The sequence below is a fragment of the Nothobranchius furzeri genome, chromosome 4, assembly GCF_043380555.1.
Source record: "Nothobranchius furzeri strain GRZ-AD chromosome 4, NfurGRZ-RIMD1, whole genome shotgun sequence".
NCBI lineage: Eukaryota > Metazoa > Chordata > Actinopteri > Cyprinodontiformes > Nothobranchiidae > Nothobranchius > Nothobranchius furzeri.
This window is the reverse complement of record NC_091744.1, coordinates 74209549-74222149: the sequence shown is the minus strand read 5'-3', so window position 1 is coordinate 74222149 and position 12601 is coordinate 74209549. Positions and strand designations below refer to the sequence as shown.

The window sequence follows — 12601 nt, the reverse complement described above, 5'->3', positions numbered from 1 at the left end:
TCAACAAGACACTCATAAAAAAAACCACCCTATGTTCATCCCAATTAGCTCTGAGGATGATGGGAGGCTGGAGCTTGTGGAGCTTTGATGTTTGCCGAAGATGGAAACATGTTTTTTGAAAATGTTCCAACCAACAACTTTTATTTAAAATAAAAGTCGCACCGAGTGTTTTCTTGCTGGCCAGGCTCTACACACAGGCTGATGCCATTAATTGGTTTCCCTTCATCCAGAGAGGATCTAATCACCAGAATCAGCCGCTGTGCCGCTGAGATGGATGGAAAACATGCCGACTCCCACCGGGAGGGGATCCTGCACCAATTTCAGATTTGAGGAGAAAACTATAGTGCATGTTTTAAAAATCCACCTGTTATTTATCTTTATTCGTGATGCACGTTGGCTCAGAATGTGTCAGATTTAGACCTCATACAGTTTTTACCTTTAATTTTAAACTTTTATCTCAGATTTCAAAATAAAACAAGTGTTGTAAAAACGGATGAAAAATGTTCCCGCTACATTTGAGTTGGAGAAAAATCATGGACAAATAGAAAATTTGCATGATATCTGTTCATATTCTTCTCAATTTTGATTAAACAAAGAGAATTGCATATTATTCTCCAAAAAACAAGTCATAATATGCTTTTATTGTGAATAAATGTCTTATTTTTTGTCATCAATCATGACAAATATCTGATTTCTGTCCCTTCTGAGTGTTTTGCTTGTTTCAACACAAACAGACAGTGATAATCCCCCTTTGACCCGGAGCGTGTGTCCATCTGCTGTTTGACTCTGGACACGGATCAGTCAGCTAGGGTCCGAGTGACCTGCAGGACGGCGTGTAATCCCAAAACTAATCATCAGAACCTGCTGTGAGCTGACACATTTAACACGTTCAAACACAATCATGGGTTTAAATCCCAAATAAACACTTGTCACTAAACTAAAACCTGAAAACTACCAGTTTGTGTGTTTTAGGAGTGATTCTGGGATGAACTTCTCTTCGCCTCAGCGATTCAGCGCACGTTGCTCTGTCTGCTCCTTCTAATTAAAACTTAATGAGGGGTCACTCAAACGCGTTCTCACATCCCCTTCACACACATTACCATGTGAATCCCCTCATGTGGAAAAAGAAAGCAGGTCCTGAATAACCAACGTTGTCTTTTTCAAACCACAAACCCAAGATATCATTTAAAAAATCCTTTTTTTTCTCAATAAAATAATAATTTTCGCTATCTCAGTCACACAGCATATAAATACTAAGCTGTTATTTTTGACTTAATAGGGCTTAGAAATAAGTTAATCACAGAAATAACAATATCATGTTGTTTGTTTTATGAAAATAAACAAAAGGAGGAAACTTTATGACATCTGACAACATGTTTTTAGCACAAAAGTGGGAAAATCTAATCCAGACACACAAAACACAAGAACAACATGGAGGCTTTGTTGAGTTTTTATCTAAAGTTATGCAACTAAATGTTCATGTTTTGCAGCATTTGAAGTTCAGGGATGATACATCTTAATTTGTGCATTTTCATCGTGCAAAATAATCTCCTAATCTGTTCAGTCCCGTCCGTCTGGTGAGGAGGTTTGTTGAGTGTTGGTCCTCAGAGATGATCAGGGTTTCTGCAGAGTGGAAAAAAGGAGAGGGTGATTTGCATGTGAATCAAACTTAAACTCCTCAGGACGCTTCCTAGTTGTTCAAACATAAATAAAAATTTAAAACAGTTTTTATTCACTTAGAAGAAGAGGTTTCATTAAACAGCAAAAATTTACAGTAAAAAAAAAATCTTGCGGGAAACAAATCTAAAATGAAGTGAAAGCTCTTCACATTAAGAGCTCCTTGCTTTTACCTAAACATTTGGACTTTTATTTTGACAACAGAAAAATTGTTGTGCATGATTATTTTATTTTATTTTTACATTAAACGTAGCAGGAAACATTTCTGAAAATAAACTTCCTTTTTATGCACTGGTAAAAAAAAAAAGCCCCCCGAGTTCTGCATGTTGTTCTTCTCCTCCATTTTCAGGCTTTAACGCTTAACGCTTTTATCCCCGCAGGGGACCGGCGCAAACTCTTTCTCTGTCAATTTTCACCCACTCCCCGATTCAGATGAGCCCTTTCTCCCACCAAGCCCACAATGAAGGATTTGTCCTCCCTCTCTTTGTCCACCTCTGATATCTTTCTTCGCCTGCTCCCTCTCTCTGCAGACGGCATGCAGCGTATGCAAATGGGCGCTCTTTTATTTGCCGGACCCCTTCTCCCGGTGTGAATGCAAACCTTAAATGAGGCCACACTTCTGCTGAGGGGGCCGTAGAACGTGCGCACATTACAAACCGCAGATTTGCATCCTGACACGCAATGACTCAAACATCAAACGCCCACGGAAAATATTACGTAGGAATGCAGCCACGGATTTTATAACTATACCTTGCAACATGTCAGTGATCAAAGAGATGAATATGCACTGTGAAATGCTGTGAATTCAATCATTTGTGTTTGAATATTTCTACATGCACAGACATCCTATCAGCCATATTCTGGATGAGAATGAACATTTAAGCTAGTTTAGGAGGAATAACTTCGTCAGATAACAAAATCCCAGGAAGGGAGACGAGCTGCAGCATCAACGAGAGGTCCAGAGAGGAAGAGGATCAAACTCTAAAGGCAGGGTGAAATCACTCCCTTTCTCTCTGAACTAATATTGCCTCTGTGTGTGTGTGTGTGTGTGTGTGTGTGTGTGTGTGTGTGTGTGTGTGTGTGTGTGTGTGTGTGTGTGTGTGCGCGTGTGTGTGTGTGTTTGACGTCTGCCGGACAGCTCTGACAATTTGGCCTTTTCAATCTCACATTACTGAACCGATTGGCCTCTTTCCCGTATCAACCCTTAGAGAGGTCAAAGGTTATGTCCTCCTCACCACCTCCTCCCCCCCCCCCTCCTCTTTTACTCCAGGGCGGCCACAGACAGTCCCAACTCCCTCGAATGCCTGCAGACTCAGACGCACATGAACTTGAACTTGATTGAAATCTTATCTGAACCGGGCCTAAGATGAAACCTTGTGCTATAAAATAAAAGAAGCACCAAAGTAAGGCCATACGCAGGATTTGATGTGACTCTCTTCACCCTCATCTCCTGTTCTGATTACAAAGAGCGGCTGTCTTAAGGGCTCAGTCGCCTAATTCTGCTGCTCTTTCATTTGCACCCTTGCAGCAGACGTAATCTGAAAAGCTATAGGAACATCTCCATCTTCCTCTAATATACTCGTCCTAGATTAGACTCCATCAAAGATGCACGTCAGAGACCCAATGAGCCTCGCTTGACCCAAATCAGACTCCATCCAAGGCTTAGGGGCGAGCCCCTGGCTACTATGGCGATGCCCCTGCAGCCACACAAGCGAGCTTCTGTCACTTCATTGTGTCATACATAATCATTTCCCTTCACGAAGGCAAAAAAAAAAAAGCAACAATGAGCCACACAGGTAAGGAGGGAGGAAAGAAAGTAGTCGAGGGAGAGAAGGATGAAAGGGGGAAGATTCAGGGATGCTCACACACTAAATCCTCCTGACCGGACGTGAACAGCCGCTGACCTCGCTCTCCAGCCGCGCTGGTTTCAGATCATCTTGATTGAAGATTCTTTTTGTTGCAGAGCAGATTAAAGCAGAGCTGTTTTTCTTTGTGTGAAACTAAATATCTAAACCACGAGGAGCTCGTTTCTGCCTGATTTCATCCACATGCTGCATTTACTTGAGCTTTAATGAAGACAGATATCTGCGTGTCACTGGTTTTTGCGTCCGGCATGCGAATGCTCGTCTTGCATGCACAGGTTTAGCTGAAAACTGTTCTTCTGCTACACACACACACACTTTTACTCCACGCCCAGATGTTTGCTCCTGCAGATTGTTTTAGCATGCGCACACGCTAACACGAGCTAACTTCAAGAGCATGTTTTGGCTCAAACATGGCTGCCCATTGTGCTGCACCTGCCTGCCGCCTCGTTTCCACAACACACTCAGCTCATTTACCTTTACCTCTTTCCTCATAAGACGCCTTTTTTGCTCCTCAGTCATCAAGAAAAGAGCCTTTTCTCAAATCTGCCCTCAGCAATGCGCTGCACATTGCAGTCGAGCAGTCCCATATGCAATTATGAAGACGGCTCTGAGTCTTTAACAGGAATAAAGAGAGGAAAGGATGCTTTGACATGTGGCCTGCACGTGCTGCATGTCTCACAGAGGCACACGCGTACAGTATGAGGCCCATTAATAAACATTATCTGCAGGTTACATCAGTCAGCTCTCTACCATCTCGGCTCAGTCATTTTACAGCAATGAATTATTTTATTAGGATAAATAAGATTAGTGTTAACATATGTTGCATTCTTGGTGCAATCGTTGCATATTCCTCTGTTTGCATGCGAGGTCTGATTGTACGCCTAATGCTTGGGAAATTCCTCTCATTTAGCAGAAAACATAGCATCTCCATGTTTTTCAGACATGCGGAGTGGCCTGAATAGACTAATGAACAGTCAGGTGGCACTCAAGGGCCCACAGTACACCCCCCCCCCCACACACACACACACACATTTGCCCGCACATTAAAACTCAGCAGCTCGCCCGACCCTGGTGATCCGCACGACAGTCTAATGTCTCAGGCATCTGCTCATGTCTAGTCTGGATGGTCTTTCCCACCCTGCCCCCCAGCCCCAAGTCCACCTCACCACCAGTTCCCACAATGGTGGGAAGCCAGGCTTTTGGGAAGGGAATGGGTGGGAAAGGGGGGGGGGGGGGGGGTCAGGCGGGCAGCAGCTATTGAGAGGGGAAAGAGTGAGAGAGTCCGGTGCTGAATGATAATGCGAAAATGCACGACGCTGTTCATTAACACACGAGCTCTGCAGCTGCACATGTTGGCCCCAGAAACACACACACACACACACACACACACACACTCACGTGTCTCGTTTCTCTGCCCCAGGTCGCAGCGAGACTCGGAAGCCAAAAAAACAAAACAAAGGTTCTCTGTGAGCGTTTGTGCACAAACTGGCAGAATCAGAGCTGTAACATTAGTCTGATTTTGGGAGGGATGTGATTTGTTTTCCTTTGGTGATGTGTGACATTTGCAGCCTGCATTTTGAATAAAGTTTCACACCATTGTCATGAGAAAATTACAGTGTAGGGAGATGTCATTCACTTCAAAAGGCGGAGAACAAACACCAGAGAGAGACAGGAAATCGTCCGGGTTTTCTGTCTGCAGCAACGTTTCACTTTTGGTCCATGAACACACATTTTCAAGTATCTGATGCATGCACACATGCAGCTGCATGCTGTACTCAAGAATGAACGATGACATAATATTATTGCACAAAAAATTTGCATTTTGGATAGAAAAAAATGAATAAAATTGATAAAATGCTGTATTTAATCAAGTTTATCTTGGGAAATAATCTCATTTTATTCTATAAATTTATATCAGAGGGTTTTAAATAATGATGAAAAGCATTTTGCATGAATGAACCAATGAGGTTCATCCGATTGGAGCGCCTCAGGGAATAAAGAAGCACCAGGACAAGAGAGGATGGCAGCTTTCCTTCAACCAGTGCCAGCTCATTAATTTTGTTGCTACCCAGCCCCCCACCACCACCCCCACCGCCCAGCGCCATGCACCACCACCAACTACCACCACCCACAACCCCCTCCACATCACCCCTTAACTGCTAATTAGCAGGAGCAGAGCGCGGAAGAAACGCGAGAGACCATGTGTGACTGGGAGGAAATGGGGAAACTCTTCTTCTACTTCTTTCCCATCCCCCATTACTCACACTAACCCCCCCCCCCCCCCCCTCCACACACACACACAGATATGCCCTGACCACCATCACTGGTGCCCAACAGGAAACCATGATGCAGCTCACCTCTAGTGCCAGCCCTGCCATTTTAAGCGCTGCAGCAAAAACGTCTCCCAAGATGGCTCCTCGTACAATCCGAGAATCCAGGGAAGGTACTTGGCATGTGTGTGTGTGTGTGGGGGGGGGGGGGTCCGCTGGCGGTGCAGATGACATCACTGCACTGGAACTGGTTTTCCATCACTTCCATCTTTGTTTTCCCTTTTGAGGATTTCCAGGTGCAAACTAAAGCAAGCAGAACAAAAAAGCAGATTTTAAACTAAAAATCTAACTTTTAGAACTACACATAATTCCTCCTGGTCGCAGTCGCCACCATGATGGCACCAACCAGGGATGCTCTGGACCAATCCCACACAAGTGTTTTGATTCCAGTGTGTTGGGAGGCGCTCTGGTGTTCTCTTGACACCAGAGGAAGGAGACGTAGACCACAGACTTTTCACATCTCCTGTATATCTGAAGCAATTAGGCCGAGCCGACAGAGAGCTCTGCAGCAGTGGCTAGTTAAGGGACTGAATGGAAACTCATCTCACTTTGGTGCTCTTTAGGCTTTAATGGCGTCCGCCGCACAGAGCTGAAGTACCGAGTTGTGCAGGACAGCCCGAACCCCATTGTTTCCCAGAGGCCTCCAGAGCCTCCTGCTCTTCACTCAGCTCCATTATTAGAGGGTTTAACAAAGATCTTTTATCCAAACAAGGTTACAACTCAAAACCTGTTTTCTTTTCTAATTAATTTATTATATAAAGATTGTTTTAAAGCGCTGAAGGAGCCTGTTAGATGATTCCTGAGGCAGAACAGTTTAGAGCCGAACCTAAAAGATCATTTTGACCAAAAGCATTTTCAAAAAATGACAGTTTATCCCTATCAGACTGCAGAATACAGGCTAGTACACTCAATTTAGTGGATTTACATGCTAATTTGCTGTTTTGTTATATTTTGTTTTATAACGCCTAAGAGGAAAGATGATTCATCAATTTCATTGTGAAATACAACAATAAAGGATATTTAAATGAAACATTTGGTAACACTTTACAATAAGAGTCATTAATGTTACTTTGTGCATTTTAAGCATTAGTAAACAAAGTGACCCTTTATTAATGTTCCTTAGTTCATTATTAAGCATTAATAAACAAAGTGACCCATTATTATTGTTACTTAGTTCTATATTAAGCATTAATAAACAAAGTGACCCTTCATTATTGTTACTTAGTCCATTATTAAGCATTAATAAACAAAGTGTCTCTTTATTAATGTAACTTAGTGCATTATTAAGCATTAATAAACAAAGGGTCTCTTTGTTAATGTTACTTAGTTCATTATTAAGCATTAATAAACATAGGGTCCCTTTATTAACATTACTTAGTTCATTATTAAGCATTAATAAACAAAATGACTCTTATTAACGTTATTTAGTACATTATTAAGCATTAATAAACCAAGAGTCCCTTTATTAATGTTACTTAGTTGATTAAGTTGGTCTGCATGTTGGCTCAGTTAGCACTGTTGCCTCGCAGCAAGAAGGTTGCAAGTTCGAAACTTGGCTGCAAACAATCTGCGTGGAGTTGCATGCATGTTCTCCCCATGCATGTGCGGGTTTCCTCCTGGTACTCCCCACAGATCACAACATGCCCTATAGGTTAAAAAATTGTATGTCACTTTGGATAAAAGTGTCTGCCAAATAAATAAAAATAAACATAAACATTATTAAGCATTACTAAACAAAGGGTCCCTTTATTAACATTACTTAGTAAATTATTAAGCATTAATAAAAAAAAGGTTTAATAAAGGTTCCCTTTATTAACATTGCCATTATTGTTAAGTGTCCTCAAGGTTGGGACAAAGGGTCAGGGGGTGTCTGCTTAATAATGCATTACATATTATGGTTAAGCAGTTATTAATATGTTATTTAATTGTTTATTGATGCTTAATAATGCACTTATTGACCTTAATAAAGGGACCCTTATTGTAAAGTGTTACCAAACATTCAACTTTAGTTCATTATTTTAAAAAGAACAGGAATAATATAAATACATAATCAGAATTTACCAGACACAAATCATTTAACGCTTTTAAAATAAAATTTGCAATTCAGAAAATTAATTATTCATTCCTGAATTAACTTATAAAAACTAAAATTGCCTTGTGAGAAGCTCAAAATATGCCATTAGGTCGTTTTATGGGGGTAAAACTTTGAATCAATTTATATTGAGATGAAAAAAGCAAAAATATTTGATGCACTGGAGAGGTTTACAAAAACTAAAGTGAGAAAAGCAATTCCACTCTTTTGAATAAGACTTCCTTGATGAAATATTCTGAAAAGAACATCCAGAGGTTTTGTATTCGTGTCTGCCAGAGGTGTGCATTTATTTTGGGGTTCAGTTATGCATTTGGAATAAAGCTGAAAACTTTATTCTTACCTTTCTGTTTTTGCCAGAATCCACCAGAGGATCTGCTCTCTCTCTCTCCTCTGTCTGGTATTAGTGGAAGTCATTTCTACTTTCGGTTATCTAGCTTTATGACAGGTACTTAAAACTCATACAGCTAGATAACCAAAGACAGAAACAGACTCCCTCTGAGACACACACACACACACACACACACACACACACACACACACACACACGCACGCACACACAGCTGCAGATCGATGTGATGCTGGAGGGATCTGGAAACAGAAGGCCTGAAACGTTTATTCACCATCTTTTTTTATAGTGAAAGCTAAATAAATATAACTATGAAGAGCAAAAGATGCATAAAATCAAATGAAATTGATGTGTTTTGTGTTCATTTAACAATGATTTAATGCATTTATTGTTCTGTTGCAATGACTCCAGCAGGGCCTGCTGACATGTTGATGCTTTAATAATCTACATTTATCCATGTCTCATGCAGAAATGCTGCACTGATAGAAATGATGAATTTACATCACTTATTTCTTAATTTACAACAATTAGTGCATGCACCGTAAAGCACTGGAGATGTGATCAAATGTGCACAATTTTAAACTCCTTGAACAATTAAAAAAATCTGAGTGGAATCTACATTCAATGTAACAACGGTTGCTCTGATGCATCATAGGTGCAACAATTTCCTTTTGCATGACTTGCATTAAATTTTTAGTCAACATCTATATTTTCAAACTGATCAGCCAAAACACTGTTTTATTATTTGCTTAAAAGTATCTCTAATATAGACATTAACATGCAGGTTAAAGGTTAAAAACATGCAGGAGAAAACTGCTCCTAAAGCTGATTTAGTGACAAAACCTGTCAGAAAGGAAGATTAATAATCTAAGATTTAAAGATAATCCTAAATAAAATTATTTTAAAATTTGTGATACATTCATTTGCTCTTTGGGGCTCTTGAGGGCAAAATAATTCTCACTTTTAATGAGACTTGTGATTGGCCTATTTCTTCTAGAACTCGATTTTTCTCACCCCACAGGGACTAATGCACTAAATAGTTACAAAAAAACAATGTGTTCGTTAATATAATAAAAGAAAAAGGAAATAAATGTTTATTATTGTGATTATTTAAAATCTAAGGTCTTTTTAATTGACACAATCTCTAGTATTTTCTATTTGATGAAAGAAAAGGGCGCATCCGTTCATTAAGTACCATGTCGACTTGTGTAAAATATAAATGATTATCTAAGCTAAACCTTCACCAGCGGTATTTCTAAACTATTTGGACAAATTTTAAATTCAGGTGAAATCTAATAACGATGCGAAAGCGGTTATGATCCATTTCCAGACCTTACCTGTTCGGGAAACTCTGGAGGTAAATGTCCTCGTCTTCACGCGGAGACCAATTTTCCATAAGGTTTTTAACGTATTCGTATTTTCTGCGCGTGACTCTGGTCCTTGTGGACACGAGAGCGCTCTGGTTCTGACCTGTCTCCATCCTCAATCCTCCAGCTTCTGTGTCTCCTCCAGCCTGAGCTCTTCTTCTACTGTCTGACAACCGACTCCCCCCTTTGTCGACGTCAGAGTAGACCGTGGCCGCGAATGGACCAATCACAGAGCTCACCGGAGCCAAAGATCAGTAACATATTAAGAAGTCTCACTACGAACTGATTTAACCAGTTTTTTCCATTTGATTAGACTATTACAGATAATTGAACGAGTAAATTAATAACCAGTTTTAAAAATAAACACAACAAAAGAAAATAAACATTTAAAAAACTGAAACATATTTATTATGTATCATGATGAGCGCATCATGTTGGAAAAGGTCAAAAAGTCTAACAAAGCCTAATCTTTTTTTTCCCAAAATGAAAATTTTAATTAAGTGCATAAATTTCAGAGTTTACAAATGATTCGACTATGATGTATTTTACCACGTGAGTAAATTAATGAAAAATTGCCTAGATGGTAATAATAAACAGGTATCTGCAAATATTTTTGAGCTTATGATTGTTTTTAAACAAATGCTAAAATTAAACTCAAGCGGTTGTTATTAATATAATGTACTTCTTTAGTTTCTAATGACAGGTTTTTATTTTATGTGGTTTCAACATGTTAAATGTGCTTTTGGAATTCGGCTTTCCAGTTTGGAATGAGTAGTGACTCTTCTTTCATAAATAAACGATCTTTGAGATGTGAATCTTGCGAACAGTTCGCTCCAACGCTGCAGGTTAAAATGTATGCAAGATGTTCAAATCTGCTTTTCTTTTCTCCAAAAGCGTTTTCAATGAACAATAATAGTTATATATTAAAATAATTTCAACTTCAAAATAAGATGCTAAGAAGTTGCAATTGAGTTTTTCATCTAACATAGTGATATAAAATGCTGCAAAGCATTACCCAACATAATTTCTAAGTCATTTTAGGGTCAATTAAAATGCAAATAGTTGCTAAGCAGCGATAAGTTTTGCTGACTTTACAATTGAACCAACATGTGGAACACGTGTTAAATAGATTCTGGAGCTGCAGCAGCTCTTTACCTTTTGTCTGAGACACATGACACAGCTGAGTGGGAAACATTACAAGGACAGTAACTGCGATAGACTGACACAATTCATCTAAAAATGTGAATATTGTGAAAAAGTTCATTTCAAAATCAAAACTCTGTCAGCAACACCGCCATCCAGGACGTTTCATGCTCCCTTCTGTCGATGAGTTTCATGGAGATTTGCTTTAGAACTTGGCACCTGCCCACACCGCCTATGACAGTAAATGGTAAATGGCCTGTACTTGATATAGCACCTTCTAGAGTCATAGACCCCCCCAAGGTGCTTTACACAGTCATGCATTCACACACACTTTCACACACACATTCAAACAGTGGTTCTGATCCCAACCTTTTTTCACTAGGACCTCCTTTCATTCAATTCAGTTCAATTCAAAAACACTTTTTTAATCCCAGAGGGAAATTGATTGCTGTAGTAGCTCATAATAATAATAATAATCAAGTCATCAAAGAGTTGTTGTATATTACAATGGCTGTTGGCAGGAAGGATCTCCAGTAGCGGTCAGTGTTGCAGCGAAACTGAAGAAGCCTCTGACTGAAGACACTCTTCCGTCGCCGGTCAGTCTTGTGAAGAGAATGCTCAGGGTTGTCCATCATTTTCTTGATTCTCTGGAGAGTACTTGTTTGCATTATCTCCTCCAGTGATTCCACAGTCATCCCCAGAACAGAACCAACCTTTTTTATTAGGCTGTTGAGCCTTTCCTGGTCCCTGCTTCTGATGCTGCTACCCCAACAGACGATGGCTGAAGAGATTACACTCTCAACAACAGACTTGTAGAAGATCTGCAGCATCTTGCTACAGACATTGAAGGACCTAAGCGTCCTCAAGAAGTGCAGTCTGCTGTGTCCCTTCTTGTAAACGGCTTGGCTGTTATTTCTCCAGTCCAGTCTGTTGTCCAGGTGAACTCCAAGGTATTTGTATTCCTCACCCACCTCCACTTCTTTCCCCATGATGGAAGTCATGTGTCCAAGACAAGCCAGGAGCTACAACCCCAACATGCACATGCACACAATTAAATGCTAATAATGACAAACCTTATACAAACATACAGAGTTATGTATTTTACATATAATTTTGATTGTGTGTTATCTACATTTTATAAATGTAATTTGTATAAATATAATATTGGTAACCCTCACAACAACCTCAGCACACACAATCTTGTGGGGACCCCTTTGGGGGAGTCATGGACCCTAGATTGAGAACCACTGTCCTAAAATACCAGATGCTTGATCAAATGACCGAGGTGTTTTTGTGCTTGATTATTCAGCAAAGTCACCTGACCTGAAAAATATTTTTTGCACTTTTTAACATACGTAATAATTGTGAAAATGTTTTTTGAATGAAGATACACTCTCAATTTTTCTAATGCCTGCCCTTTATCCTATTTATTCATTTTTTTCACTTACTCTATATGCTCTTTAATTAGTTTTCTCACAAAAATAAGTTTATGAGGGCAATATGATATCCAAAACCAGAAAATCAAGAGTTTACCTAGTGGTATGCGATCTCGTTCACTGAACTTTGTGAAAGGCAAAGATGGGCGAAGCTTGTTTTAAATTAAACAAAAGCGACCGCGGCAGGACTCGAACCTGCAATCTTCTGATCCGAAGTCAGACGCCTTATCCATTAGGCCACGCGGCCTACAAGTGAACCTGAAAATCCATATAATATTTATCCATTTTGATAACAGTTTTATCTGTGTAATGTGTAACATTTATTTGGATTTAGCTGATCTATAA

The 12601-nt window shown here is 39.8% G+C and overlaps 1 long non-coding RNA gene and 1 other non-coding gene across 3 annotated transcripts; both read right to left on the bottom strand.

Moving 5' to 3' along the window:
• Window positions 1-1432: 1432 nt before the first annotated feature.
• Window positions 1433-10051, bottom strand: LOC107388972 (uncharacterized). 2 transcript variants are annotated; one of them, XR_001573379.3, is made up of 4 exons: window positions 9648-10051; window positions 8305-8552; window positions 5900-7517; window positions 1433-1623 (listed from the first exon to the last, which is right to left on the bottom strand). It is a non-coding gene; the product is annotated as an uncharacterized lncRNA (long non-coding RNA). The 2 variants fall into 2 exon arrangements; XR_011520472.1 differs by having other exon boundaries at window positions 5900-6115.
• A 2379-nt stretch (window positions 10052-12430) lies between these two features.
• trnar-ucg (transfer RNA arginine (anticodon UCG)) lies at window positions 12431-12503 on the bottom strand. The gene has a single exon. It is a non-coding gene; the product is annotated as a tRNA-Arg (tRNA).
• Window positions 12504-12601: the final 98 nt, after the last annotated feature.